The 15,220-nt window shown below is 44.1% G+C and overlaps 1 protein-coding gene and 2 long non-coding RNA genes across 8 annotated transcripts in view; 1 reads left to right on the top strand and 2 right to left on the bottom strand.

Moving 5' to 3' along the window:
* LOC123380411 (transport and Golgi organization protein 1 homolog) overlaps positions 1-15,220 on the bottom strand; it is a 207,520-nt gene that overhangs the window by 118,869 nt on the left and 73,431 nt on the right. The window lies entirely within an intron of this gene.
* Positions 572-15,220, bottom strand: part of LOC123380418 — a 51,174-nt gene continuing 36,525 nt past the window's right edge. For all 5 annotated transcript variants that reach the window (XR_006586152.1, XR_006586153.1, XR_006586151.1 and 2 more), the window contains 2 exons: positions 6,019-7,925; positions 572-1,345 (listed from right to left, as the gene is read on the bottom strand). This is a non-coding gene — a long non-coding RNA (uncharacterized LOC123380418). The remainder of the gene's footprint in view (positions 1,346-6,018; positions 7,926-15,220) is intronic.
* LOC111556552 lies at positions 2,995-7,908 on the top strand. The gene is made up of 2 exons (XR_006586146.1): positions 2,995-3,908; positions 5,752-7,908. It is a non-coding gene; the product is annotated as an uncharacterized LOC111556552 (long non-coding RNA).

Below are 15,220 nucleotides of genomic sequence, written 5' to 3' on the forward strand. Positions count from 1 at the left end.
TAACAATTCCACTTTCATTCATGATTTCATCTATTTGGGTCATCTCCCTTTTCTTTTTGAGAAGCATGGCTAGAGGTTTATCAATTTTTTTTTATTTTTTCAAAAAAACAACTCTTGGTTTCATTGATCTGCTCTACAGTTGTTTTAGATTCTATATTGTTTATTTCTGGTCTGATCTTTATTATTTCTCTTCTTCTGCTGGGTTTGGGGTGTCTTTGCTGCTCTGCTTCTATTTCCTTTAGGTGTGCTGTTAGATTGTGGTTTTGGGATTTTTCTTGTTTCCTGAGATAGGCCTGGATTGCAATGTATTTTCCTCTCAGGACTGCCTTCGCTGCTTCTCAAATCACTTTAAAATCTTAGAGGTTCAGCTGTCTGCTTACATTCACCATCTCTTTTTACATGTTGTCCACTTTTTTCATCATCTGCATTATCATAGGAATGGAAGTGGTTTTAAGTTCCCAGGATGATAATTCCTACATCTCTGCCATAGGAAGTGTAATTCTAATGCTTGCTATCTGTGTTCAAACTGTGTGGTTTTTACTTTACTATGCCTTGTAAGTTGTGTTGAAAGGCAAATGTTATGTGCTGGTAAAGGAACTGAGGTAAATAGGACATGAGTGTGAGGTTTTTATATTTATCTGGCTAGGGGTTAGTCTGAATTGACTCCCAGGTGAGACAGGAAGGTGAGAGCCCTGGAGTTGAGTATTTTCCCTCACCTGTATTGCTTACTCTTTGGGAAATCCCCAGTTAGGCTCTTCGTTCCTCTTGAGGGCAGATCTTTTCTGGAAGAACAGAGTACTTTGGAATTTATTTCTAAATGAGTATTTGCCCCTCTCCCTGCCACTGGAGAAAACTTGCCTTCACACAGAAACACAAATATTGAGTATTTGGTGTGTTCATATTCCTTTTCACTTACCCGCCTGTGGGGCTGGGTGACAAGGGACAGGGAAGCTCAGAGGTTCCTAAGTGGCTTTTTGATAGCATGATGATATTCTAATATCCTGGCAAGAGTTTAGGGCTGGCCTCGGCCTCTCATCGTCCTTTCAAACTTTAGAATGGGGAAATATGTTAATGGTGTCAAAACCGGGTCATGCCTAGATTTGATGAGCTAGAATTTATCAGGAGAACTGAGGTCTGCAGAGCTCTTTTTGCTCTTTTTTTAAACATCAACTGTTATTTCTGTTGTTGCTTGTGCTTTAGCTCTAGCCGTGTTTTATTCTTTTTCTCATTCGGTGGCTTTTATTTTGTTTGTAGCAGTCTGGAAAAAATCATGGCACCTGAGGTGCCATAACTCTGTATGAATTCAGCAGACAGCCAACTCCATGTAGTATTTCAGAAGAGCTTTCTAGAGAATAAAAGAGGCATGTCTTAGCTCAAAGGTTTTGCCCGCCCTTCCTCTGTCCCTCCCTCCCTCCCTTCCTTCCTGTTTCTTTATTTCAGGAATTCAAAATAATCCTAGTTCTAAACTTCAGTGTGGATACTGGATTTAAAAAAAAAAATAAGCGAGGGAAATGACAATTTAAAGCATTTTTTAAATGTATTATCAATGGTCAAAATTGAATAGGCTGAATGTTCATTTAATATAAACAAATTTTCTGTTTAAAAAAAAAGCTATTTACATTGTGCTCTTTAACAGAAATTGTGAAGTAACATGACTTAAATAGGAAATTCTATTTTTTCTTATCTTTTAATCCTGTGAATTAATTATGCAAAATAAAATTACTGTAATTTCACTGGATTACTATTTTGCTCTTATCAGGAACTATAGGTTTTTACTAATAATATGTTTTGACACCAAATTTAATTTTGTTTTTTCCCCTCTTAGATGGAGCCTTGAGAATATCACGGTAAGAATTTAAGCTTTAGTTTTCTTTGCAATATTTTCTCAGTACTGGTGTTTGATGTGGGTTGTTTTTTTTTAATGTTTGAGAGAGAAAGAGTGCAAGTGGGGGAGGGACAGAGAGGGAGAGACACACACAGAGTCCAAAGTGGGCACCAGGTCTTACCTGTCACCACAGAGCCCCATGGGAGGGTAGAACCCACGAAGAGTGAGATCATGCATGACCTGAGCCAAAGTCAGACACTCAACCAACTGAGCCACCTAGGCGCCCCTTGATGTGCGTTTTGATTCACCTAAGGATAAATATGGGGACTTCTGATGTCTAATTGACTTTTTAACTCTTGAAATTCATCTTTCTCTTCCCTGTTTGGAGCCTAAGTGACAATGTGGAGGGAGTTGCCATCTCTTAAGACATCAGGAGGAGGAACACATCACCAGAGTAGAGGGAATGAAATTAGTGTAATTTTACATAGAAATGATTAGGAAACAAGTGATGATATGAGCCTGAGGTTTGGAGTGAGTACTTTGCCATGACCTGGCTCTTCGTGAAATGTGAAGATGAGAAAACTCTCTATCTACAAGCCCATCAAGAAGCCTGAGCTTAGAGACAAAGCCAGATATTGCCAGGCAGGGTGTGTGTCACAAGAGAGGTTTAAACCATGGTTCTGAGTCTGAGGTGGAGGAAGCCGTTCATGCCAGGGGAGAATGAGTGGAGATGAGATTTTTGCAAATGCGGGTAATGTATTCTGCACAGGCTCCATAGACTGTGGTGATCCTGTGGCGCTGTCTGTTGAGAGCCAGGGTGGCTGCCTGACACTTAACGAGCCCTCAAAGGCTGGTTGTTCATCCCTTTGAATGCAGTGGCGGTGGTGGGGAGAAGAGTGATCTCAGGACATGAGAGCTCTCACACTGGGCCAACAAAAGAGAAGTTTGCACTTTCTGGTCAGATGACAGAATCAGTCCCTGTTAGAGGAGTCTGTTCTAGAGCTTACATGTGTTGCCTGTAATTGGGTCCTTCGTGTGTGTTGAATAATATTCCTTTAAGGTTGGAGGGTGGGGCGCCTGGGTGGCGCAGTCGGTTAAGCGTCCGACTTCAGCCAGGTCACGATCTCGCGGTCCGTGAGTTCGAGCCCCACGTCGGGCTCTGGGCTGATGGCTCAGAGCCTGGAGCCTGTTTCCAATTCTGTGTCTCCCTCTCTCTCTGCCCCTCCCCCGTTCATGCTCTGTCTCTCTCTGTCCCAAAAATAAATAAACGTTGAAAAAAAAAAATTTTAAGGTTGGAGGCTAACATTCTCACGTTGGGATGAAAAAAGTTTGTCTTCTAGGAATTGCCATTAATCCACATCCTCCAGCCACTAAGTGTAAAGCTGAGATGGTACCCGTATGTTTGATTCCAAAGACCTTGTCCTCCAGGGCCCCCGGCCTAGGGTTCACGAAGGGCAACCTGTGAGCAGCAGGAAGTCATCCAAGGCCTTCGAGTAGTCAGTCAGTCAGCAGCAGTTTGAGCTTTCCTTGTGTGGAATTCCAAATAGCACCTGGGAGTGTGAGTGGCTCAAATCGAGACTAAAGGATGGTTTTGTTTGTTCCATTATTTGCAGGGACCTATTTATGTACCTTAATAATTGGAGGAGAGAAATGTAAGTTGATAGGATTTGATTTTTGTTTCATCTCTGGTGGTGACATAAGTATTTGAAGTGATTGGATTTTCTAAGAAGGGTGCTTCCAGATGGGAGAGAAATGAGAAGATATTTTATTGTGTTTCTCCATTTTGGACAATATTTTAAATAGGAATCTCATTGAAATAAGGTTTTCTTAGGTTTAACATGCTGCTAAAACTTGATTTCTTCAGGCACAACGGGAAAGCTAAAATGTTAGTTACACCCACCTGTCAGATCATGTGTGCTGCTAATACACTGGGATTATTTGAGGTCACTGGTTTGGTAACAGCCTTAGAACATGTTTTGTCTCCTTTTAGTTAGTTTACAGTGAATAATTGAGAAGATCAATACTTTTAAGAAAGAAAACAGAGAACTTCATTGCTGAAAAAATATCCATTTGGGAACAGAAGGTAGCATTGCCCTTTCAAATATTTTTTTGTGATTTCATTTTGGTTACTGCCACTCTGGTAGAGCATCCTACTGACCTATTTCATGTGTTCTATAAACAAAACCAATTCAACACAAGCTTCACAAATGTAAAGAGCTACCTCTTTATTTGTGAAAGGAGTCACACATTAGAAGATAGGTTTATCTAGCACTGTGCTTTTTTTTTTTTTTTTAATTCTGATTCCTTTTTCGTGTTTTATACAACAGTGAGTTAAGGAAATGTCTTCAGGAAACTATGAGAGAAAGTAAGTTTCTCTCTGATGAAGCTTTTAAACTGAATGTAAGAATCCCTTCTTTGCCTGGATTGCATTCTAAAAACACAAATAAAAGGAATGAATTATTATTACTCATTCAACATGTTTTGTTGAAGGAGAACGTCAAAATAATAAGCACTTTAAAGAAATTAAAAAAATAGTGTTTATTAATTTTTTGAGAGACAGGGAGAGACAGAGCACAAGCAGGAGCAGGGGAGGAGTAGAGAGAGAGGGAGACACAGAATCCAAAACAGGCTCCAGGCTCTGAACTGTCAGCACAGAGTCTGACACAGGGCTCAAACTCACAAACCACGAGATGACGACCTGAGCTGAAGTGGGATGCTTAACTGACTGAGCCGCCCAGGAACCCACTTCAATGAAATTTTAAATGACACCCTTCAAAGTGCACTTGTTGCCTTGCAAACTCAGAGAGAGAGGAATGTGAAGAATCAGGAAGTGGTAAGAGTTGGCTGCTGAGTTTTACTGTAATTTGGCTTTGGAGGCTTTTATTCATTGGGTGAAGTGGGCACAGCATATTTGCTTGCCATTTCCCACAGTAGAGAGTGGGCCTCTGGGAGCCAAACCTCTTTCTGAACAATGAGCTAGAATTTCACCAGGACCACCAAGATGAGTTTTGCTATTTCAGGGACTAGGAGTTATCTTTTATTTTCACAACTAGGTAATTTATCACATCATTCAACTCTGCCCTCCAAGATATGTAGAAAATTCCCAAATATAGTTGAGAGACAAAGGGTGATAGCCACAGTGTATAATCCTTTCCTTTTAAAAAAATATTTTTAAATTGTTCTTTATGAATTTTTTGTTTCAATTTTAGTGAGAGAGGGCATGCGAGAGGGGCAGAGGGAAAGAGAGAGAATCTTAAGCAGGATCCACGCTCAGTGTGGAGCCCAACACAGGTCTGGATCGCACGATCCTAGAATCATGACCTGACCCCAAATCAAGAGTCTGATGCTCAACTGAGCGAGCCACCCAGGTGCTCCATAGTCTCTTTCTCTCTTAATGCTGAACAGTGAATTTTCAACGTGAATGGGGAAGAAGTGTGTGTTTGTGTGTGTGTCTGCACACACACACATATACAGATGTATATAAATATATATATATATATCCCAACAAGAAAACCATTTATAAGCTATCTGACATGAACTATTTCCCACCATCTTTATCTTCTCCTAGTTATATTTATGCCTCAAGGTCTTTGTTTATTGCAATGCACAATCCTGTTCTGTTAGGTGCACTCAAATTTTTGTGCAATCATTACTTATGGAAAGTGTTTTTCTCATATCTGTCTTAAAAACGCAAGATGAAAATGGTGAATTCGAGCATGTAGAGTTGAGAGTCTTGAGGTCCAATAACTGTCAACTGGAAAGTATGCTGTCTGTTGGGGAGAAATCCCCATATTGGTGACAATGACTTTGCATTGGTAAGGGAAAGAGGGCCTTCCTGCCTTCACGGTTCTTGCCCTTTTCCTATCTCACCAAAAACAAGTCTCAGGTCATGTGCACACTTAGAAAGCAAATCCATGTTTGTACAGAAAATAAAAAGGCCCTGGAAGACAAGTGTAATGCATTGAGGTCTGTGAAAGCAACCAAAGAAGCAAAAGTCAAACAGCTGAAGGACAAAGCAGGCATCCTTGAAGAATTCTATGAAGAAAGAAAAGTGGCTATAGAAGACTAAAATGTTCAGGTGAGAACTATCACAAGTACTGTTGTATGAATGAATGTGACGGCCAGTAGAGATAACTAAAATTCTTTTCAAATTTTTTGCCAAATGCACTCAGAATTGTGCCTGTCCTTCTTACCTGGCTTTCTGTCACCCGCATTTTCCTTTCTGTCCTAAGTGCTTGTCACATATTGTGTCATGTATTTGGGGTGGAAGAGGGAAGGTGTCAGCATTAATAACATTGATATCTGCATCTGCTTGGGATTCAGTCCCATCACGTTGTCTTGTCATCCAGGAATTAGGTCATTTTTGTTCAGGACCACACATGGGTCAAGAATGTGTAGGGAAAAAATCAATGATCTTGCTGCAGAAACCACAGAAATTTATTTCTGGAAAGTGGGTAGGGGTGCCAGTAGTACTGGATCCCTGCATCAGTTCTGCTAGTGAGATTGTTCACAGCAGGCCAATCCCTAAGGAAGCTGAGTTATTTCCTGTCCCCTGATTTTTGAAGTGTAACTCCTCTGAGTCTTGACCAAAGCCCGCAGCTTCACTAGGGCTCATCTTTGCTGGCTGCCTCTGAACTAAACACGTTTCCTTCTAAGTCTGTGCCCATAAAGTTGTTCAGCTATTTTGCAGTTCAGTTTTCTATCCCCAAGTTCATTGATGAGTCCTGGGGAGATTGGTTCCCACTGCCAGGCTGGCTTTGTCCTGGGCTTCCTTCTTCTCCATCTTGGTCACATGTGTCTTCATGGGGTCATTAGAAATTTGGTGCATTCGCTCACATGTTTCCTCCTTTGTACAGTATTTCCTTTTGTTCTCAGGAGGAGATCAGGGCCTTTAGAGTCCCTCATTCACATTGAAAAGGAAATACTTCCTTCTCTTCCCTGGAGACTCAGCTTCTGTTAGTCCTTCCCACACCTGGGGTGGAGCCTGCTCTGTCTCACTGGCATCTTGTTTTTATCATTTCTAAGCTCTTTTGGAGAGCACGTACAGCACCCTGGCCACCTTTCTATTTTCAATCCCTTACAACAGAACCACTACATTCCAGCCACTCCAGAAAGCATTTGTTGAAGGACTGCCTGAGATGCCGGAAGGAAATGCATGTGCCTTTCTCTGTCTAGAGGTTTTGTGTCCGTTTCTAGGAGTCTTTCAATTTTGCATGTGACTCTTGAATACATCCAGTACCAAGTTGAAACCCTTTAAAGTAACACCATGAACAAAATAGTCTGAGGGCAACACAGCAAACCAGCCTTTCTAAGCATTTCCCTTTGCTGCCTTCACTGTCAACGAACTGAGTCTTCTTCAAGTACATTGGCTCCATGAAGTTGATAGTTTTCCATCTGAAATCTGTTTCCTGGAGATAAACCCAGACTGTGTGACAGTTCATATCAGGTTCTACCTCAGGTGATGTTGCTGCTCTAAGATTGGCCTTTTCCTCCACCAGGATATGTGAAGGTGGACGCAGGGGTTGTACTCCTGACTCTAGCAATGTCTGGGAGTGAGCTGCAATGTTGGGGAAGCCATATCCTGGAAGGTCGTCTTTTAGGGTGATTGTCTTTGTCAGGGTACAACTTCTGGACTGAGAATCAGGGCTCCCCACGGAGGTGTGAGACTAGTGATGATCCCTTGCTTCATCCTAATGGGTATGGGTGGTCAGACAAGGTTTTTGACACTGAACTGAAATGAGCCTTCACCATCTCAAACCAAAGTTCAGCTCTGGGAAGGCACAAAGTGCAATATTATTTGATGACTTTATGATGAAGGAGAGGAAACAGGTCTGACAGCAGAGACATGGCAGCAGACAGAGGTTGAATTTTCTTTAACTTAAATGGGGTGTTCAGTTCATTTCTCTGACTGTGTTGTCAGTCTGTGCATTTATGGGAGAGGTGGGGGAAAGGTATTTGTATCTAGGCCTTCAAGAGTGCTGGGAGGTAAAAAGGCAGAATTTGTGGACCTTGGCTCCTGGACTGTGTATATGTCTTTCCCATCTTAGGAAGCTGAAAATGACACAGTGTGAACTGGCGGCAAAGAAGAATCAGCTGGCAGCTGCAGGGAAAATGTGAAAACAGCCATGAAAGAAATAAACAAGTACAAGTGAGTTCAGCTACTAATTACCAGCAGCTCATGAACCTCTCTTCATTTTTTTGTTTTTAACCTTTTTACGAGGTTAAAAGTCTACGTTTAGACTCAACATAGTAATATAAACAAAACTTCAGAGTACATATGCATAGAGTATTAACAAATAAAAAGGTAAGATTTAGAAAGAACAAAACAATTAACTTCATCAACATTTCCAGATTTCAAGCAATGGCCACACTGTGTGGAAACTTCATCCATGCCAACGTTCCTGGGGGGTGGTGTCAAGTATCATAATCTGTAGGAAAGCAGTGTGTCTTAGAATGAATCATACCATCAACATGGTAGTGCCATTTCATGGCCCTGGTCTTTGCAACCCTAGGAAACATGGTGAAGATCTAAGTGAAAGGAGGGAAGAGCTTTATGATGAAAGACATTTGTCACATGATGAATTAGGGCACAATTGAAAGTGGGAAGGAATTATGTGAACTCTGAACCCTACGGTCATGGAATGAGTTAGGAAAGGATGGAACAACAGTTTTGATCCTATTGTACATTTACAATCACGTGGAAAGTGTTTCATGTGGGGACAGATAGGAGGAGGATGACAACATGGGCAGATTATTGAAAATCATAGCCAATATTGGGCCTTATCTGACAAAAGCTACTATAACTCACAGGCAACAAAATGGACAAAGACAAGAACAGCTGCAGCAGGCAGAACTCACCTTCAGACACCAGGGACCCTGAGCTCTGCCTGACACACTGAACCCTTAGTACCTCATGTGGGTGAAGGTAGTGGCCCTTGGATTTCCTAAATATGGACTTTTCATTGTTGCTTTTTCAGATCGCAGTTCATGAGAATAATGCTCAGGACAACTGGGTAAGTGTTTCCTTTTTTCCTCCTCTCCCTCTTCGGTGCACAGTCTGGCACGACTGAAGGTGGATGTGTTTTTCTCCCCCAGGTCAAGCCTCAGATCTGGGAGAGGGAAATGGCAGAGCAGAGCCGGGAGGTCGCCCGCTTGAAACACAGGTGTGGGAGCGTGACATGAGTTTTTATGGGTGTTTTGAGGGATGACACTTGTGCTGTTTAGTGTGTAGTCAGAGGACGTGGCATTGCAACTCTTATAGAAGTCCATTCTTTTTCTGTATCCAAGACTGGATGTGATGGAAGGAAAGAGGCTGCTTGAGGGATACAGGAGGCGGAGAACAATGCCTGGAAGTCCAGAGACACAGAACCCTCCGAGGAGAGTAAGGAGCATGTGGTGATGTGCAGCAGCCTAATTTCTGCGGCAAAGCGTTTTCCTGTGGGTGATCATCGTGTGTCCTGGACAGAACCACAATTACTACCTAAGGATAGCAGGTGGTCTGAAGGGGTGACAGGAGGGCATTCTCCTCTGGTGCCCCAGGCAGCGGAGCACCTGTCCCTGTGACTGGTGGAGCTCAGGCCCCTCCCCTGACTGCGGACCCTCCCACCTCCTCCAGCATGCCCTAGCTAAAGAGAGGATCCTGGAGGGGATGACTGGACATGGGCCTTAGCTTTCTTCCCACCTTGACACAATGTGAAGACTTTATTTTAGTTTTGTTTGAGGAGTTCATTCCGTTACTATTTTTAATGTTGTCATTTTTATTTTATTTTTTCTTGAACCATAGCCCTACGTTCCTAAATTCAGGCTCCATATAGCTTCGTCCTCTGATGTTATCAGGGCAAGTCTGCGGCTTCACTACTAAATATCCATCGTTTTCCTTTTCTCGTTTGTATATTAGTGTAAGTACATTTCTTTTTTTAATTTTTTTTCAACGTTTATTTATTTTTGGGACAGAGAGAGCATGAACGGGGAAGGGGCAGAGAGAGAGGGAGACACAGAATCGGAAACAGGCTCCAGGCTCCGAGCCATCAGCCCAAAGCCTGACGCGGGGCTTGAACTCACGGACCGCGAGATCGTGACCTGGCTGAAGTCGGACACTTAACCGACTGCACCACCCAGGCGCCCCCGTGTAAGTACATTTCTAATCAGATATAGTTATATAATAACTTCCCATGCAGAAGGCAGTTTATAGATAAGCGAAAAGACTGAACAATCCACTTGGAGCCTGAAGAAACATACCCAGGTTGAGCATTCCCTGATGATATACCCCAATCAGTATTCTCCATTTACCTTTTTTAAGCTCGTTTATTTTGAGAGAGAGAGAGAGAGAGAGAGAGAGAGAGAGAGAGAGAGCGCGCGCACGCGCACGTCTGGGAGGATGAGAGAGAGGTGGGGAGAGAGAATCCCAACACCGTTAGGGTGAAGCCGGATGCAGGGCTCGAACTCACAAGCTGTGAGATCATGACCTGAGCCAAAATCAAGAGTCAGATGATTAACTGACTGAGCCACCCAGGCATCCTCATTTTTATTCTTAATCTGTAATGAAATGGTGATTTCCCATAATGTATACTGAGAAACCTCTGTTTAAGTGATGACTTCGAGATTGCTAGTTGAGCCTGACCTGTCCACATTTATTTGATTAATTACGAAAAACATGAACTAGGGCACGGTGAGGTCTTTATCAAGGTGATGGGATTGTCCCCCTTATCCTTGGGGGTCACCTGAGGCATGTGGGATATCCTCTGCCTCTGGCCAAGGACCTGTGTGTAGGGAACAGTTTAAGATATTGGAGGAATGAGGTGAGGGTTTCTTTTAATTTCACACAGTCCACTAAAGTAGAATAAACCTCTATCCCTTCCAGGGTCCTTAGCAGATCCAGAAACTGGTGCAACCTCTGTGAGTTACAGCAGCTCTGACTGTACGAAGAATGCAGACAAGGACAAGGTAAATCCTGGGACCATTCTCAGTTGTAACACTTTCGGGAAACCCTCATCTGTCTGTACAGCACGCTCTCCTGGCCTAGTCTCGTTTTGTGTGTTGTGTGATATGCCTGCTTGTTTTTTGTTTTCCAAATGCACACTCTTAACCTAGGAGCCTACAAGCTTCTCTATTTTCAGCCTGTCATCTTTTTGTGGTAAGTTTAGAAGCCCAAAGGGCTTAGAGGCTGAGTACCTTAAGACTTTACCATGTGTTTCTGGAAATAACGGGAGGAGGATGACCCCACATTCCAAACAGACGTCTCCTGGCCTGGGTCACCCCTTCCAGACCTCAACTCTGTGGGAACAGTGTGGCTGCTGTGTCTTCCTTTCTTGATTCTGGCTAGGAGATTAACCTGCTAGAAAGTCTACCATATTGTTTAAAATTGAAAAATGCGAAACCCCATCATTACTCCAACTTTTTATTTTGTGCCCTGTGCAATTTAAAATTATTTTTTAATGTTTATTTATTTCTGAGACAGAGAGAGACAGAGCATGAGTGGGGAAGGGTCAGAGAGAGAAGGAGACAGAGAATCAGAAGCAGGCTCCAGGCTCTAACCTATCAGCACAGAGCCCGATGCAGGGCTTGAACTCACAAACCGTGAGATCATGACCTGAGCTGAAGTCGGTCACTCAACCGACTGAGCCACCCAGGCGTCCCTGTGCCCTGTGCAATTTAGAGTGGTCTTAGACAAAGTCATTATCATCACTCATCACCTTCCCATCTTTGTTGGTAAATGAGTGGTCTGGAATCCTTCCAGCTATACCTTAGGTAAAAATAACCTGAACATTGTGTCCTTCGATTGTGTTCATATGAGCAGTTTCTGGTTGTGTCGCCAGACACTGTTAGAGCTGATACAGTCTCATGACACATCCCAGGAGTTTTATACCAAAACACTTGCATTAAAGCTGTTATGTGAATGTTTACCTTTTTTGTTTCTGTAGGACTTAATTACTCTGTGTCCTGTAGTATGCTTCAAGTCAGAATTCCCTATGAATTAAGATGAACACATCTGAGCTTTGGAGACATTCACCACAAGTCACTTGTTCCTCACAGAAGACTTCCTCCAGGCATCCTCCACTCCCCAGAGGTCTCAGAGGCCTTTGACAACACTTCAAGAGGGAAGACTCCTTTCTCAGGGAGAGGAGCAGAGGAGGCAAAGTGAGGGTCCGGCTGCAGACCTTTTCGCCAGGAGTGGCTGTGATTCCACGAGCAGAATAGGAGCCATTTATTCCCACTCAATTTGTTGTGTTCCTAATATACCAAAAACAGAGCATCAGGAGTCACTGCAGAGGAGGGATGCAGGGTGAACTGGGACCTAGATGCCTGCCTGTCTGGAGAATGCTGCTTCATCACTATGTAACTACTTCTGTTAACCCTCTAGGACAGGACCCTTGCCATTTTACTTCCGCAGACATGGGCAGTGATGTGTGGTGACAGCAGTTCCTCCTCTTGCATCTACCACCCCAAGCTGTAGGTGGTATCCAGTGGCAGGGACAGAGTTTTCAGGTACTGATGCTACTCTCTTGGATCCTGGTGGCAGAGAAGGTGGCAGGTGCTGGCACGTTCTTCTCTGGGTTACAGCTGCTTTTGGTATTGGTTCTCTTGTCTGGCATAGGCACGTAGCTGTCACTTCTGTTCTGCAGGACAGTGTGGATCCATGGGGACCTCCTTGGCTAACTGGACGATTCTGCATGCCCTACCCTAGAGGCTCCCCACCCCCATGGACCATTAGGCACGTCCACCTCCTGAACCTTGGCGGCCCTGAACCCCTCCACCTGCAACACTTGGTAAGATGATCTGAGCACTAGAAGTTGACTTGTAAAACACACCCATCTTATTTTTGTTGCTGTTAGCTCTTTGGCCAAGGTGCAGAGGCCGTACCACAGACCATTGTGATGCAAGGGGAATGTGTCTGCTGCCATTACCACATTCCTCAAGTTTCTCATGATCCCATCTTTGTCATTCCCCCCACCATGTGTTGGTACAGGTGTCTCTCGTGGAGAAGGATTGGGGCTGTCTGCAGAAAAGCAGGCATAGCGCTTCAGCAGACATGCCCTGTACACATGCCACGTGCTGGGCCCTGTGAGGCATGAGGCACAGCCTAACGTGTGTCCATCCAGTTGCACCCCCAGCCATCCCACGTTGTTCGGTGAGTGATGAACACATCTGAATCGGGGCTTTTAGGCGTCTTCATCCAGTTATAAGGGATGGTTCTTCAACTTCTTCTTGGGGATCACCTGAGGCATGTGGGATACCCTCTGCACGTGATTTGGGATCTGACTGGGGCAAAGAGTTTAAGTTGTCGGAAGAATGAGGGGAGGGTTTTTTTTTGTTTTTGATCTCCAAACAGTCGACTCAAATCAGAATAAACCTCCATCCCTTCTAGGGCTTTTTGCAGATCCAGAAGCAGGCGACACTCCCAAGAGTGACATCAACCCTGGCTCTGCCAAAACTGCCAAGAAGCACAAGGTAAATGCTCTGGCCACTTTCAGTTCTGAGTCCTTACGGACAGCCACATCTTTCTGTGCAGCACACTCTCCTGTCATTGGCTCTGGTTTGTGTGTCGTGTGGTATGTCTGCTCTTTTGTTTTTGTCTTTGTTTCCAAATGCAAAACCTTTACCCCGAGTCTACGGGCTTCCCTGTTTTCCACCTGGCATCTCTTTGTGGTAACTTTAGAAGCTAAGCGTGCTTACGGGTGAGGACCTTTTCCAGTGTGTTCCTGGAATACATCAAGGAGGATGACACCACACTCCACTTGGAAGTCTCCTACCTTGCCTCATTCTTTCTGGACCTCCCCAATGTGGAATCATCTCCTCAGACTTCTCTCATAATATCCTGAGGCTTTGCCTGTGTTCCTGCTGGCTCAGGCCTAATACCAGTTCTCAGTGGGACCTACACAGAGCCTCAGCTTTGGTATCGGTGAAAACAGGGGTAATATTTGTTTCCAAGAACATTATAAAAGGAAGACATTAAATACGTAAAGCCTCTGCAAAATCTCTGGGAAGTGTCCACTCACCCTTCTCACAGTTTCAATTAAGATATCTCCACACAATGATCATCAAAAAAAGATGGTCACGGGAGTTCGTTAAACTAAGACTGTTAACACCTCAGCCCAGGGATTGGGAATCGCCGTTTTAAACAATAAGACAGGGTCCCTCATTTTTCTATTCAAATTCGGGCTCTACCAGACAAAGAAAGAAAAGATCATTATGAGAATGTGTACATTCACAGATCTAGATCTGAAGACAATCATTTTCCATTACGTATAGACTCACAGATGCAGCCACCCACTAAAGTGTTCATCTGAGGCCACAGATAAACTACAGAGGACAGAATGCATGTAGGAAAACATAAGATAAGACGGAAATAACTCTAAATTTCTTTCCCTTATAGGACAACTATTTTGAAATTTCAAGAGGACTGTGCGCGGTGACAGACGACAGTGATTATGTATCGATTTTAAGAAGGTGTCAGACCTGCCTGAATGCTTTCCCTGCCCATCCTGTCCCCTCCACTTTGTCCTTCCTACTGTCCCCTAATACACCTTTCACCATTCTGTGTCAGCGTCTGCTTCTAGGAACATCCACTCTCACTCCCCATTCAGTGCACACAGTGGGGTTCCTGTACACACAGGGAACAAGCTGGCAGAAATGGCGGCGACAGAGGATAGTAGCAACATCACCCTTTGTGCAAGAGAGCCTGAGGGAGTTTTCCAGGGTGGTGGGAACTTCCTGTGTCTAGATTTATGGGGCGTTTATGTTCATTTATTTTAGAAATATTCACTGACTCCCTGGTGCCTCAGAGTCAGATAGACAGGTATCTGCCCCTAGGAAATGGCGGAGTTCTAATGATGGGGAAGGATGAGGGACCAGCAGTGACTATGGGAGAGGAGTGAGGAGACCAACATGAAGTCAGACCCTCGCCCGGGATGCCAGGTCTCCCCAGACAGCACCATGTGTAGGAGGGCTCTGAGGAGCAGAGATTTCTTGATCAGACCCGTGAACTACATAATCCCCCTGCGGTTTCCTCGCTGAGGGATGGCCAGAGCAGAAGCCAGCAGCTGGAGGACGCCCTGATCATGGCTGGATTGGAGCAGTGGACCTGGGGGATTGAGTCAGAGAAAGGGACGGGCAGAAGGTAGCGACAGGGAGTTTGAGAGACAAAGGGAAGAGAAGAGAAGGGACCTTTCTCTGCTGACTTCACCTACACTTCTGTGTGAACAAAAGGAGATTCTTGCCTCAAGGGTAGGGAAGAAGGCTGGCAAAAAGACAGAGTGACATTCTCAGCTCAAGTGCCCAGGATATCAGCCTTGCTCGTGAGTACCTACCACGGGAAGCCCGTGCTTTCTGTCATAATTGGAACGGCAGCTCATACCGTTTAGTGAAAATCAATCCAATTATGAATCCCTCAACATT

Source organism: Felis catus, chromosome D1, assembly GCF_018350175.1.
Source record: "Felis catus isolate Fca126 chromosome D1, F.catus_Fca126_mat1.0, whole genome shotgun sequence".
In the NCBI taxonomy this organism is placed as follows: domain Eukaryota; kingdom Metazoa; phylum Chordata; class Mammalia; order Carnivora; family Felidae; genus Felis; species Felis catus.